Source organism: Scyliorhinus torazame, chromosome 5 (genome assembly GCF_047496885.1).
Source record: "Scyliorhinus torazame isolate Kashiwa2021f chromosome 5, sScyTor2.1, whole genome shotgun sequence".
NCBI lineage: Eukaryota > Metazoa > Chordata > Chondrichthyes > Carcharhiniformes > Scyliorhinidae > Scyliorhinus > Scyliorhinus torazame.
In genome coordinates this window covers 104,384,443-104,400,539 of record NC_092711.1, presented here as the reverse complement: position 1 = coordinate 104,400,539, position 16,097 = coordinate 104,384,443, and the positions used below count along the sequence as shown (strand labels likewise).

The 16,097-nt window shown below is 51.1% G+C and overlaps 1 protein-coding gene across 1 annotated transcript in view; it reads right to left on the bottom strand.

The window, feature by feature from the left end:
- The window catches only part of LOC140419320 (uncharacterized), a 270,976-nt gene that overhangs the window by 210,926 nt on the left and 43,953 nt on the right, over positions 1 to 16,097 (bottom strand). The window lies entirely within an intron of this gene.

Genomic DNA, 16,097 nt, shown 5'->3' with positions numbered 1-16,097 from the left:
TGGAGTTTTATAGGAAGTATGTAGACCTGTTAGCCCTGTTGCTGGTAAGGACCTTCAATGAAGCCAGGGAGGGGGGGACCCTGTCCCCGACAATGTCGGAGGCGACGATTTCTTTGATCTTGAAGCGGGATAAGGACCCACTGCAATGTGGGTCGTATAGACCGATCGCGCTCCTTAACGTATATGCTAAGTTGCTGGCAAAAAGGTTGGCCTTGAGGACTGTGTCCCAGGGGTGATTCACGAGGACCAGACAGGATTCGTAAAGGGTAGACAGTTAAACACTAATGTGCGAAGGCTCCTAAATGTGATAATGATGCCATCGGTGGAGGGAGAAGCGGAGATAGTGACAGCCATGGACGTGGAGAAGGCCTTTGATCGGGTAGAGTGGGAGTATCTCTGGGAAGTGTTGAGGAGGTTTGGGTTCGGGGGAGGGTTTATTAGTTGGGTTAAGCTCCTGTATAAAGCCCCAGTGGTGAGTGTGGTCACGAACCGGCGGAGGTCGGAGTATTTCCGGCTGTATCGACGGACGAGGCAGGGGTGCCCCCTGTCCCCTCTGCTGTTCACATTAGCAATTGAACCTTTGGCCATGGCGTCAAGGGAGTCGGGAAAATGGAAGGGGGTGGTTCGAGGGGGAGAGGAACATCGAGTGTCGCTGTATGCAGACGACCTGTTGCTGTATGTGACGGATCCAGTGGAGGGGATGGTTGAGGTAATGCAGATCCTACGGGAGTTTGGAGACTTTTCGGGCTATAAGCTCAATGTGGGAAAGAGTGAGCTCTTTGTGATCCATCCGGGGGACCAGGGAAGAGGGATTGACGACCTACCGTTGAGGAGGGCGGAAAGGAGCTTTCGATACTTGGGGATTCAGGTAGCTGGGAGCTGGAGGGCACTGCACAAACTTAATTTGACGCGGTTGGTGGAACAGATGGAGGAGGATTTTAAAAGGTGGGGCATGTAGCCACTCTCGCTGGCGGGTAGGGTACAGTCGGTTAAAATGGTGGTCCTCCCGAGGTTTCTTTTTGCATTCCAATGTCTTCCAATTGTGATTACTAAGGCCTTTTTTAAGAGGGTAAGCAGGAGCATTACGGGATTTGTGTGGGCGAGCAAGACCCCGCGGGTAAGGAGGGGGTTCTTGGAGCATAGCAGAGATAGAGGAGGGTTGGCGTTGCCAAACTTGGGTGGTTATTATTGGGCAGCGACTTCCGGGTGCGGCGATGACCAGCTAAGTCGCATGTTTCGGCAGCTCCCGGTGGAACGGACTTTTGGGCTCTTAATAAGAGCCCCAACGGCAATTTTAATGGCTAAAAGCACTGTGCGGTAAACCAGAAGGGAATCCCCCCTGGATACGGATGGAAAAAGGAGAGGAAAGTGGCCGGATTGCGGTGGATCCTTTAGAGCAGCAGCAAGGAAGGCAAGCAAAAACCAAGATGGCGTCGGAAGGTGGCAGTTTAATATGGGGCCCTGAACAACACGAGTTTTTGAAACGCTGCGTGGAAGAACTCAAAAAGGAAATGAAGAAGGAGCTGTTGGCCCCGATATTACAGGCGATTGAAGGGCTAAAAGATGAGCAAAAGACCCAGGAGCGGGAGCTTTGGGTCGTGAAGGCAAAGGCTGCCGAGAACGAGGACGATATACAGGGCCTGGTGGTGAAGACGGAGATGCACGAGGCACACCATAAACGATGTGTGGAAAGGCTGGAGGTGCTGGAAAATAATGCGAGGAGGAAGAATTTAAGGATTCTTGGTCTTCCTGAAGGTGTGGAGGGAGCGGACGTCGGGGCATATGTGAGCACGATGCTGCACTCGTTAACGGGAGCGGAGGCCCCGACGGGTCCGTTGGAGGTGGAGGGAGCATACCGAGTGATGGCGCGAGGACCGAGAGCAGGAGGAATTCCCAGAGCCATAGTGGTGAGATTCCTCCGTTTTAAGGACAGCGAGATGGTCCTCAGATGGGCAAAGAAAACTCGGAGCAGTAGGTGGGAGAACGCGGTGATCCGCATATATCAAGACTGGAGTGCGGAGGTGGCGAGAAGGAGGGCGAGCTTTAATCGGGCCAAGGCGGTGCTTCATAAAAAGATTAAATTTGGAATGCTGCAGCCGGCAAGACTGTGGGTCACATATCAAGGGAAGCACCACTACTTTGAAACGGCGGATGAGGCGTGGACATTTATTGTTGAAGAGAAATTAGAATAAGCGGGTTATTAAAAAAGAACGTTTGAGACAAAGTGGTGGGGCGAATATGGGGGGCGAAGAGGGGGGAAAAAGGGGGGCGAGATGATTTTTATGTTGTTAATCCTGCGACCCAGTAACTTTTCTCTCTTCCACAGGTTGTGGAGGAGCTGGGGGCGTTGGCCATTGGGGGCGGGGCCAAAAGGGAAGCGCGGGCTTTGTTCCCGCGCTATGATAATTATGGCGAGAATAGGGAAGCAGGAAGGAGGGGACGTTGCACGGTGCGAGCCGAGGTCACGGGGGGAAGCCGAGGTCGGCCAGAGTTTGCTGACTTCTGGGAGCAACATGGGGGGTGTAACTACGCTAGTGGGGGATCTAGCGGGGGGGGGTGGGAGGGGGGATTTACTGGGTTGCTGCTGCTGGGGAGAAGGGGGAGCTGGTATGGGGTGGGTGGGCGGGGCGGGAGGGCACCGCCTGGGGGGGAACACAGCTGCGTGGGAACCGGGTGAGGAGCTGGATAAAAGGGAATGGCTAATCGACAAGGGGGGGGTAAAGAGCCCCCCAACCCGGCTGATCACGTGGAATGTGAGAGGGCTGAATTGGCCGATAAAGAGGGCACGGGTACTCGCACACCTTAAGAAACTTAAGGCAGATGTGGTTACGTTACAGGAGACGCATTTGAAACTGATAGACCAGGTTAGACTACGCAAAGGATGGGTGGGGCAGGTGTTTCATTCGGGGCTAGATGCGAAAAACAGGGGGGTGGCTATACTAGTGGGGAAGCGGGTAATGTTTGAGGCAAAGACCATAGTGGCGGATAGTGGGGGCAGATACGTGATGGTGAGTGGCAAATTACAGGGGGAGGCGGTGGTCTTAGTGAACGTATATGCCCCGAACTGGGATGATGCCAACGTTATGAGGCACATGTTAGGACGTATCCCGGACCTAGAGGTGGGGAAGTTGGTAATGGGTGGAGATTTTAACACGGTGCTGGAACCAGGGCTGGACAGATCGAGGTCCAGGACTGGAAGGAGGCCGGCAGCAGCCAAGGTGCTTAAAGACTTTATGGAGCAGATGGGAGGAGTAGACCCATGGAGATTTAGCAGACCTAGGAGTAAGGAGTTTTCGTTTTTCTCCTATGTCCACAAAGTTTATTCGCGAATAGACTTTTTTGTTTTGGGAAGGGCGTTGATCCAGAAGGTGAGGGCGACGGAGTATACGGCTATAGCTATTTCGGATCACGCTCCACACTGGGTGGACTTGGAGATAGGGGAGGAAAAAGAACGGCGTCCACCCTGGAGAATGGACATGGGACTAATGGCATGAGGGGGTGTGTCTAAGGGTGAGGGGGTGTATTGAAAAGTACTTGGAACTCAATGATAATGGGGAGGTCCAGGTGGGAGTGGTCTGGGAGGCGCTGAAGGCAGTGGTTAGAGGGGAGCTGATATCAATCAGGGCACATAAAGGAAAGCAGGAGAGTAGGGAACGGGAGCGGTGGACAGGCAATATGCGGAGGCACCGGAGGAGGGACTGTACAGGGAAAGGCAAAGGCTACACGTAGAATTTGATTTGCTGACAACGGGTACTGCAGAGGCACAGTGGAGGAAGGCACAGGGTGTACAGTACGAATATGGGGAGAAGGCGAGCAGGTTGCTGGCCCACCAATTGAGGAAAAGGGGAGCAGCGAGGGAAATAGGGGGAGTGAGGGATGAGGAGGGAGAGATGGAGCGGGGAGCGGAGAGAGTGAATGGAGTGTTCAAGGCATTCTATGAAAGATTATATGAAGCTCAGCCCCCGGATGGGAAGGAGAGAATGATGTGCTTTCTGGACCAGCTGGAATTTCCTAAGGTGGAGGAGCAGGAGAGGGTGGGACTGGGAGCACAGATCGAAATGGAGGAAGTAGTGAAAGGAATTAGGAGCATGCAGGCGGGGAAGGCCCCGGGACCGGATGGATTCCCAGTTGAATGTTACAGGAAATATGTGGACTTGCTCGCCCCGCTACTGATGAGCACCTTTAATGAGGCGAGGGAAAGGGGACGGCTGCCCCCGACTATGTCAGAGGCAACGATATTGCTTCTCCTAAAGAAGGAAAAAGACCCGCTGCAATGCGGGTCCTATAGGCCTATTTCCCTCCTGAACGTAGACGCTAAGATTCTGGCCAAGGTAATGGCAATGAGGATAGAGGATTGTGTCCCGGGGGTGGTCCATGAGGACCAAACTGGGTTTGTGAAGGGGAGACAGCTGAATACGAATATACGGAGGCTGCTAGGGGTAATGATGATGCCCCCACCAGAGGGGGAAGCGGAGATAGTGGTGGCGATGGATGCTGAGAAAGCATTTGATAGAGTGGAGTGGGATTATTTGTGGGAGGTGGTGAGGAGATTTGGCTTTGGAAATGAGTATATTAGATGGGTACAGCTGCTGTATAGGGCCCCGATGGCGAGCGTGGTCACGAATGGACGGGGGTCTGCGTATTTTCGGCTCCATAGAGGGACGAGGCAGGGATGTCCTCTGTCCCCATTATTGTTTCCACTGACGATTGAGCCCCTGGCAATAGCATTGAGGGGTTCCAGGAAGTGGAGGGGAGTACTCAGGGGAGGAGAAGAACACCGGGTATCTCTGTATGCGGACGATTTGTTGTTGTATGTGGAGGACCCGGCGGAGGGGATGCCAGAGATAATGCGGATACTTGGGGAGTTTGGAGAATTTTCAGGATATAAACTGAACATGGGGAAAAGTGAGTTGTTTGTGGTGCATCCAGGGGAGAAGAGCAGAGAAATAGAGGACTTACCGCTGAGGAAGGTAACAAGGGACTTTCGCTACTTGGGGATCCAGATAGCCAAGAATTGGGGTACATTGCATAGGTTAAATTTAACGCGGTTGGTGGAACAGACGGAGGAGGACTTCAAGAGATGGGACATGGTATCCCTGTCACTGGCAGGGAGGGTGCAGGCGGTTAAAATGGTGGTCCTCCCGAGATTCCTCTTTGTGTTTCAGTGCCTCCCGGTGGTGATCACGAAGGCTTTTTTCAAAAGGATTGAGAAGAGTATCATGAGTATTGGGTGGGCCGTGAAGACCCCGAGAGTGAGGAAGGGATTTTTGCAGCGTAGTAGGGATAGGGGGGGGGGGGCTGGCACTACCGAGCCTAGTGAGTACTACTGGGCCGCCAATATCTCAATGGTATGTAAGTGGATGGGAGATGAGGAGGGAGCGGCGTGGAAGAGATTGGAGAGGGCGTCCTGTCGGGGGACTAGCCTACAAGCTATGGTGACGGCGCCGTTGCCGTTCTCACCGAAGAAATACATCACAAGCCCGGTGGTGGTGGCTACTCTGAAAATTTGGGGGCAGTGGAGACGGCATAGGGGAAAGACGGGAGCCTCGGTGTGGTCCCCGATAAGAAATAACCATAGGTTTGCTCCGGGGAGAATGGATGGGGGATTTGGAACATGGCAAAGAGCAGGAGTAACACAATTGAGAAATCTGTTTGTAGATGGGACGTTTGCAAGTCTGGGAGCGCTGACCGAAAAATATGGGTTGCCCCAAGGGAATGCATTCCGGTATATGCAACTGAGGGCTTTTGCGAGGCAACAGGTGAGGGAATTCCCGCAACTCCCGACGCAGGAGGTGCAGGACAGAGTGATCTCAAAGACATGGGTGGGGGACGGTAAGGTATCAGACATATATAGGGAAATGAGGGACAAGGGGGAGATTATGGTAGATGAGCTGAAAGGGAAATGGGAAGAAGAGCTGGGGAGGAGATTGAGGAGGGGCTGTGGGCTGATGCCCTAAGTAGGGTAAACTCATCGTCCTCGTGTGCCAGGCTAAGCCTGATACAATTTAAGCTGTTACACAGGGCGCATATGACTGGAGCACGGCTCAGTAAATTTTTTGGAGTAGAGGATAGGTGTGCGAGATGCTCGAGAAGCCCAGCGAATCACACCCACATGTTCTGGTCATGTCCGGCACTACAGGGGTTTTGGGTGGGGGTGACAAAGGTGCTTTCGAAGGTGGTGGGGGTCCAGGTCGAACCAAGCTGGGGGTTGGCTATATTCGGGGTTGCAGAGGAGCCGGGAGTGCAGGAGGCGAAAGAGGCTGATGTTTTGGCCTTTGCGTCCCTAGTAGCCCGGCGCAGGATACTGTTGATGTGAAAGGAAGCCAAGCCCCCGGGTGTGGAGACCTGGATAAATGACATGGCAGGGTTTATAAAGCTGGAACGGATTAAGTTCGTCCTAAGGGGATCAGCTCAAGGGTTCACCAGGCGGTGGCAACCGTTCGTCGAATACCTCACAGAAAGATAGAGGGAATGGAAAAGAAGAAGACAGCAGCGGCAACCCGGGGGGCGGGGGTGGGGGGGGGTGGGGAGGGGGGGTGGGGAGGGGAGGGGGGGAGGAACCAGAAGGACTCTCAGGGATGTTAGTGTATAAGTATAATATGTATAGGTTGTTGTTATAGGTAATTGTACACTGGACGGCTGAATTGTATTTTTGGAGAGTATTTATTTGGGACAAGGCAGTTGCCATTTAGTTTTGTTTTTTAATTTTGATGTTGTTTATATATTATTTATTTCTTGTTTAAAAAAACTGGCCATTGTTATTTATATTGTTATATTACTGTGTAAAAGATACACATTGTACTGTTATGGTTGGCCAAAACTTTTGAATAAAAAAAAAAAAAAAAAAAAAATTATTGGGCAGCCAACGTGGCAATGATCCGTAAGTGGGTGATGGAGGGAGAGGGGGCGGCGTGGAAGAGGTTGGAGATGGCGTCCTGCAAAGGAACGAGCCTGGGGGCGCTGGTGACGGCACCGCTGCTGATCTCGCCGACAAGGTACACCACGAGCCCGGTGGTGGCGGCAACGCTAAAGATCTGGGGGCAGTGGAGACGACACAGGGGTGCGACGGGAGCCTCGGTGTGGTCCCCGATCAGAGACAACCATCGGTTTGTCCCAGGAAGGATGGACGGGGGGTTTCAGAGCTGGCATCGGGCAGGGATTAGAAGAATGGGGGACCTGTTCATTGACGGGACGTTTGCGAGCTTAGGGGTGCTGGAGGAGAAGTTTGGTTACCCCCCCGGGAAACGCTTTCAGGTAAATGCAAGTGAGGGCGTTTGTGAGGCGGCAGGTGAGGGAATTTCCCCTACTCCCGGCACAGGGGATTCAAGATCGGGTGATTTCGGGAGTATGGGTCGGAGAGGGCAAGGGTGTCGGCGATATACCAGGAGATGAAAGAAGTGGGGGAGGCTTTGGTAGAGGAGCTGAAGGGTAAATGGAGGAGGAGGTGTTGGGAGGGGCTATGGGCTGATGCCCTAAGTAGGGTTAATTCCTCGTTCCTCGGTGTGCCAGGCTTAGCCTGATACAATTTAAGGTAGTTCACAGAACGCATATGACGGTGGCGAGGCTGAGTAGGTTCTTAGGGGTGGAGGGCAGATGTGGGAGGTGCTCAGGAAGTCGGCGAACCATGTCCATATGTTTTGGTCATGCCGGCACTGGAGGGGTTCTGGAGGGGAGTTGCAGGAACAGTATCTCAGGTGGTGAAAGTCCGGGTCAAGCCAAGCTGGGGGCTAGCACTATTTGGAGTAGTGGACGAGTCAGGAGTGCAGGAGGCGAAAGAGGCCGGCATTCTGGCCTTTGCATCCCTAGTAGCCCGGCGAAGGATCTTGCTGATTGTGGAAGGAGGCGAAGCCCTCCAGCGTGGAGGCCTGGATAAATGATATGGCAGGGTTTATCAAGTTGGACAGGATAAAGTTTGCCTTGAGAGGGTCTGCGCTGGGGTTCTACAGGCGGTGGCAACCGTTCCTAGACCATCTTGCGGATCTCTTTCTTTTCTTTGTTACAGGGGGCGGGGGGTGGGAGGAGGGGGTTTGTTTGTAAGGTGGAATATATTGTTGAAAAATTCTTAATAAAAATATATATTTTTTTAAAAAGTAATAATCACTGTTTCAGGTTACAACTTTTGAGTTATTTTATTATTATTTTTTCTTTTAAAAGATAAAATCACTTTTTACAGAAAGGTAAAAAAGATCTTTTCTTTGGATCCTCCGGGTCAGTTGTTAGACCTTCAGGTCTGCCTTGGCAATCTTTCTTCTTTAACTTTTGGTTTTCTCCTGATGGATTTGCTGTGCTGCTCGGTTTCTGTGTTCTATCCGTTCCATGTACCGAGGGCAGCTGTGAGAGCTGACTCTGCTGGCTGCTGAATTATTAGGGTTTATGTAGCCCTTTGCGCAGCCTTAGTTTCTATATGACCTTTATTGAAATGTAACTGCCCCTTGCCGACTGTAGCTAATGTGAGCTCCCAGTCTTTGAACCATCTTATTCTGCTTGACAGGTAATTTGTTTAAAAAAAATGTTTTATTACGGTATTTCAAAATTGTTATAACAGGAACATAAACAATGACATTAACATGGTAAAACAAACAATTCCCCCCCCCCCCAGCCCAATCTTCACACACCTCAACCATACAACAACAATCCGTCAACCTCCCCCCCCCCCCCCCACCCAGGAATACTGCATCTGCTGACATTTTAATTTTCCCCGAGAAAGTCGCCTAACGGCTGCCACTTCCGGGAGAACCCTAACATTGACCTTCTTAAGGAAAACTTTATTTTCTCGAGACTGAGAAACCCGTCCATGTCACTAACCCAGGTCTCTACACGCGGGAGCTTCGAGTCCCTCCACATTAACAAGATCCGTCTCCGGGCTACCCGGGAAGCAAAGGCCAAGATGTCGCCCTCTTTCACCCCCTGAACTCCCGGATCTTCCTACACTCCACAGATCGCTATCTCCAGAATGGGCACCACCCGTGTTTTTCGCACCGTGGACATTTCCTTCGCAAAATCCTGCCAAAACCCTCTAAGCTTTGGGCATGCCCAAAACATGTGGACGTGATTTGCTGGGCTTCCCGCGCACCTCGCACACCTATCCGCTACTTCGAAAAACTTAACTCATCCTAACCGCTGTCATGGGTGCACGGTGGACTACCTTAAATTGTATCAGGCTAAGCCTGGCGCATGATGAGGAGGTATTAACCCTGCTTAGGGCATCCGCCCATAGCCCCGCCTCCATCTCTCCTAGCTCGTCCTTCCACTTTCCCTTAAGCTCCTCCACCGGAGTTTCCTCCGCCTCCAAAAGCTCCTGGTAAATATCCGATACCTTCCCTCTCCCACCCAGGTACTGGAAACTACTCTGTCCTGTATCCCCCGTGGCGGTAACAGCGGAAAGGCCGGCACCTGTTTTCTCAGGAAGTCTCACACCTGCAAATACCTAAAACCATTCCCTGCTGGAAATTTAAATGTATCCTCCAAAGCTTTCAAGCTGGGAAAGCTCCCGTCTATAAATAGATCCCCCATCCTTCCAATTGCTGCCCTCTGCCAACTCCGGAACCCGCCATCGAGCCTAGCCGGTACAAACCTGTGGTTATTACAAATCAGGGTCCAAATCGATGCTCCCTCCACTCTCTTATATCTCCTCCATTGCTCCCAGATCCTCAGAGCCGCCACTACCACCGGACTTGTGGAGTATCGGGCCGGCGGGAATGGCAGAGGTACCGTTACCAATGCTCCCAAACTGGTGGCTTTGCATGACGCCGCTTCCATCCGCACTCATGCCGACCCCTCCCCCACTACCCACTTCCTAATCATGGCAATATTAGCCGCCCAGTAGTAATTGCAGAAGTTCGGCAGTGCCAACCCACCCTCCCCCCGACTGCGCTCCAGCAACACTTTCTTCACTCGCGGGGTTTTACCCGCCCACACAAAGCCCAAAATAATCTTATTCACCCGCTTGAAAAAGGCCTTAGGGGTGAAGATGGGGAGGCACTGAAAGACAAACAGAAATCTGGGAAGGACCGTCAGTTTCATGGTCTGTACCCACCCCGCCAGGGATAGCGGGAGCATGTCCCATCTCTTAAAGTCCCCTTCCATTTGTTCTACCAACCGGGATAGGTTTAATTTGTGCAGTGTCTCCCATTTCCGGGCCACCTGGATTCCCAGATATCGAAAGCTCTTCCCTACCATTCTAAGCGGCAGCTCTCCCAGTCTCTTCTGTCCTCTTGCCTGGATCGCAAACAACTTGCTTTTCCCCATGTTCAATTTATACCCCCAAAAATTGCTAAATTCCCCTAAGATTTGCATTACTTTCCCCATCCCCTCCAACGGGTCCGAAATTTACAAGAGCAGGTCATCTGCGTAGAGCAAGACCCGGTGCCCCCCCCCCCCCCCCCCCACCTCCCCCTCCCGAACCAACCCTTTCCAGTTCCTCGAGGCTCTTAATGCCATGGCCAATGGCTCTATGGCCAGAGCAAACAGTAACAAGGAGAGGGGCACCCTTACCTCAGCCCTCGGTGTAGTTCAAAATACCCTGACCTCAGCCGGTTCGTACACACTCTCGCTACTGGTGCCTCATAGAGCAACCACACCCAGTCAATAAAGCCCTCACCGAACCCAAACCTTCCCAGCGCCTCCCACAGGTAATTCCACTCCACCCGAGCAAAAGCCTTCTCCGCATTCATCACTACCTCCACCTCCGCCTCCTCTCCTTCTGAGGGCATCATAACATTTAGAAGCCTGCGAACATTGGCTTTGGGTTGCCTGCCCTTAACAAATCTGGTTTTCCTCTATCACCCCTGAGACACAGTCCCCTATCCTTGTGGCCAGTATCTTAGCCAGCAGTTTGGCATCCACATTCAGTAGAGAAATCGGCCTGTATGGGCAGCACGGTAGCATTGTGGATAGCACAATTGCTTCACAGCTCCAGGGTCCCAGGTTCGATTCCGGCTTGGGTCGCTGTCTGTGCGGAGTCTGCACGTCCTCCCCATGTGTGCGTGGGTTTCCTCCGGGTGCTCCGGTTTCCTCCCACAGTCCAAAGATGTGCAGGTTAGGTGGATTGGCCATGATAAATTGCCCTCAGTGTCCAAAATTGCCCTTAGTGTTGGGTGGGGTTACTGGGTTATGGGGATAGGGTGGAAGTGTTGACCTTGGGTAGGGTGCTCTTTCCAAGAGCCGGTGCAGACTCGATGGGCCGAATGGCCTCCTTCTGCACTGTAAATTCTATGAAATTCTAAGACCCGCATTGGTCCGGATCTTTCTCCCGTTTCAGGATCAATGAAATTGATGCAACATTGTTGGGGGGAGGACTCCCTTCTCTCTTGCTTCGTTAAATATCCTCACCAGCAGTAGGCTCAATATCTCTGAAAACATCTCATAGAATTCCACCGGGTCGCCGTCAGGCCCTGGGGCCTTGCCCGACTGCATGCCCTCCAGTCTCTTGATTATTTCCTCAATCTCAATTGGGGCTCCCAGCCCCTCCACCAGGTCCTCCTGCACCCTCGGGAACCTCAACTGATCCAGAAATTGCCTCATTCCATCCACCCCAACCGGAGGTTCCGACTCATATAATTTACTGTAAAAGTCCTTAAACACCTCGTTCACCCCCGCTGGGTCTAGGACAGTATTACCATGTCTCTCTTTACTTTACATATCTCCCTAGCCGCCTCTCTTTTCCTGAGCTGGTGTGCCAACATTCTGCTTGCCTTTTGCCCGTACTCATAGATCGCCCCCCTTGCCTTCCTGAACTGTTCCACTGCTTTCCCGATGGTCAACAACCGAAACTCCACCTGTAACCTCCGCCGCTCCCTCAGTAGCCCCGCGTCCGGGGCCTCCAAGTATCTCCTGTATACCTGGAGTATCTCCTCCACTAATCTATCCCTCTCAGCCCGTTCTGCCTTTTTTCTGTGGGCCCGTATCGAGATTAATTCCCCTCTGACTACTGCCTTCAAAGCTTCCCAGACCGTCGCTGCAGAGACCTCCCCCTTATCATTTGTTTCCAGGTAGATCTGGATGGACTTGTTAACCCGCCCACAGATCGCTTCGTCCGCTAGCAGCCCCACATCCAGTCTCCACAGCGGGCGTTGCCCTCTCTCCACACTAACCCGTAGATCCACCCAGTGCGGGGCATGATCCGACACTGCAATTGCCGAATACTCAATATCCTTCGGTATTAGCGCCCTGCTCAGAACAAAAAAGTCGATGCGAGAGTATACCTTGTGGCCATGTGAAAAAAAGGAAAACTCCTTCGTCCTCGGCCGTCCAAACCTCCATGGGTCTACTCCCCCCATTTGTTCCATAAAACCCTTCAATTCCTTTGCCGCAGCCGGCCTCCTCCCTGTCCTGGATTTTGACCGGTCCAATTCCGGATCAATGACTGATCCCATGATCAGGTTATGTGACTCTCAATCTGGGATCTTACCTAACACCCGCCTCATAAATTCCACGTCGTCCCATTCGGAGCATATATGTTCACAAGTACCACTCGCACCCCCTCCAGCTTCCCACTCACCATTATGTACCTACCCCCCTTGTCTGACACGATTCTTCCTGCCTTGAATGCCACTCGTTTGCTGATCATTGAGTCCAGTCCTGAGTGGAACACTTGGCTAACCCACCCCTTCCTCAATCTCGTCTGGTCCGTAACCTTTAAGTGTGTTCCTTGTAGCATTGCCACGTCCGCCTTCAGTTCCCTCAAATGCGCAAACACGCGAGCCCTCTTGACTGGCCCATTCAGTCCTCTCACGTTCCATGTGATCAGCCTGGACGGGGGACTTCCAAAATTGTCACCCAAAAAGCAGAACTAAATTCAAAGCCCATCCCCCCCCCCCCCCCCAACAAGGTCCCTGCAAGACAGATAACCTTTAACCATCCACACAGCCCATTATTTCACATAGAGATACTTAAATTTATACAATCCAGCACCACAAATCGCTGCCACAGTTCTTCTACAAGACTTAAGTGTCTTTTAATTCACCTCCAGCTTCATTTCTTTAATAAAGGTTCATATTTCGTCTGGCGTATCAAAGTAGAAGTCCCGTTCCTTATGTGTGACCCACAGACGGGCTGGGTACAGCATCATTAACTTCACCCCCTTCTTAAAGAGGGTCGTTTTTGCCCGATTGAACCCAGCTCGCCTCTAGCCAAATCCGCTCCCAGGTTCTGATAGATGCGCAACTCACAGTTCTCCCACTTGCTGCTCCGTTCTTTCTTGGCCCATCGCAAAACGTGTTCCTTCTCCATGAAACGGTGAAAATGTACCACCATGGCCCTCAGCGGCTCGTTCGCTCTGGGCTTCCTCGCGAGGGCTATGTGCGCTCTGTCCTATTCCAGGGTCCGAGGGAATGACCCAGCTCCCATCAACTTCTCCAACATGTCCGACACATCTGATCCCTCACTGCCTTCAGGAAAGCCAACAATTCTGAGATTAAGCCTCCTGGACCTATTCTCCAGGTCCTCCAGCTTCTCCTGCATTCTTTTCTGGTGGTCGTTCATCATCGCCACCTTGCTTTCCAGCACGGTTATATACTCCTCGTGCTTGGACAACTTTTGTTCCACCTCCTGGATCGCTCTCCCGTGGGTTTCCTGATTCTGAACCACTTGATCAATCGAAGTCTTAATCGGGTTCAGCGTGTCCTTCTTCAGCTTGGCGAAGCAATCCTCGAAAAACTTCACCAGCTGCTCCGTCGATCACTGTGCCGTCTCCCCGCGGCCCTTGCCCTCCGCCATGCTGTCCCGTGTCACCAGCTCTTCTTGCGTCTCCCTTATAGGACTTTGTCGTCTCACGTGGCCACTTCTGGTCAATTCTCCACACACCGGAGGAGGATTTCTCCTTACTGTCTCACTTTTCACTGATTTATCCCATAAAATCAAAAGAAAAACAGGGGGAAAAGTTCCAAAAGTCTGTTACAGGCGGGAGCTATCAAATGTGCGACCTCCTCCTCCATGGCTGCCACTGGAAGTGTAATGCATTTGTTTGGCAGGTACTAAATTTGTTTGTTGCTTCGTCAGCAGCTTGTCTGATATCTGTCTATAGTGATGTTTTTTCAGTCTCGATACTGGGTAAGAACTTGTGTTGATCGAGGCAGTTCGCCTCTGCACTTTTAAGGGTCAGCTGGTGTCAGCGGCAGGTCGCCCCCTGTAACTCTAACCTTATCCGGCTTGGTTATTTGCTAAAAAGGTTTTAACGTCAAAAATGTGAAAATTATGGTATAAACGTTCCACCTTGTGTGTTTCTTTATCTGGAAAGCAGTTGTTTCATTTTTAACTAGCGTCAGCAAGGTTTCATGCCTAACATTTATCCCCCAATTTAAACCTAAGATCCTGGCTGTTCCTTTTTTAACTGTTCAGTAAAATAATGCACTTCTAAGGAAGTGTGAAATACTGTTCCCTTTTATATAACTTAAGAATTTAAATTGATCGAATGTCTTTTTAACTTGAAAAACAGGATGAGTTGTCCCGAGCTGTGTTCTTTAATGCCTGTGAAGCTATCTGTATTTCAAACAAGCTGCTGCTATTATCCCTTTGTGGGACTTATCCTTTACTTTTTAAAATCTCAAGTTTTTCTGGACTTCCATGGTTCAAATGACACATTTTCCCATTTTAATTTACAGGGTACTTTTTAAAGGATGTGACACAACCCGCCTCTCCCACCCTCCCAGGCAGTGCATTCCAGACCGTCACCACCCTCTGGGCAAAAAAGCTTTTCCTCAAATCCAGCCTAAACCTCCTGCCCCTCGCTTTGAACTTGTGACCTCTCGTAACTGACCCTTCAACTAAGGAGAACAGCTATTCCCTATCCACTCTGTCCATGCCCCTCATAATCTTGTGCACTTGATCAAGTTGCCTCTCAGTCTTCTCTGCTCCAGCGAAAACACCCCAAGCCTATCCAACCTCTCTTCCTAACTTAAATGTTCCATCCCAGGCAACATCTTGTGAATCACCTCTGCACCCTCTCCAGTGCAATCACATTCTTCCTATAATGTGGCAACCAGAATTGCTCACAGTACTCCAGCTGTGGCCTCACCAAAGTTCTATACAACTCCAACATGACCTAATAATAATAATAATCGCTTATGGTCACGAGTAGGCTTCAATGAAATTACTGTGAAAAGCCCCTCTCTGCTTTTGTAATCTACGCCTCGACTGATAAAAGCAAGTGTCCCATATGCCATTATCACCAACCTGTTAACCTGCCCTTCAGCCTTCAGTATCTCTAAACAAACACGTCAAAGTCTCTTTGTTTCTCGGAACTTCCCAGTGTCAGGCCATTCACTGAATACTTGTCATATTACTCCTTCCAATGTGTATCATCTCGAACTTTACCAGGTTAAATTCCATCGGCCAATTTTTACCATTTTGACCATCCCATCGAGATCTTCCTATAACCCAACACACTCAACCTCACTAGTAACCACCCGGCTAATCTTTGTGTCATCCAAACGTACTGATCCTAAACCCCCCACCACATAGTCACCGATGTTTTATATCCATGACAAACCCATCACAGATTCCTGTGGTACGCCACTGGACACCGGCCTCCAGTCACCAGGAAACCGTGTACAAGGAAGGCCCAAAATGTCCTGGGTGGATAATATCAGAATGTGGACTGACCTCTCGATGGGACAGGCAGTGAGAGTAGTGGAGAAATCAGTGGAGAAAGATTGATCAGATTGCCAACACTCGGAATGAGGATGTAAGACAAGACGCCTCTAGTGGTTGGAAAAACGACATTTACTATCCAGGTTAAAATTAATTTACTACTTCTGCTTTTGCAGATCATTTTAGTGGAAACATGTACTCCCAGGCTGAAAGAACATCAGCTACTGGAAGCAAAGTTGTAAGACCGGCCAGTCCAGCAGAAATAGACCCTTGTCCACTTCACCAACTGTCAGAGTGAACATAGTTCAGTCCTGGATGTGATTAATGTGATGGGCGGCACGGCAGCACAGTGGTTAGCACGTTGCTTCACAGCGCCAGGGACCCGGATTCAATTACCAGCTTGGGTCACTGTCTGGAGAGTTTCCACGTTCTCCCCGTGTCTACGTGGGTTTCTTCCGGTTTCCTCCCACAAGTCCCGAAAGACATGCTTGTTAGGTGAATTGGACATC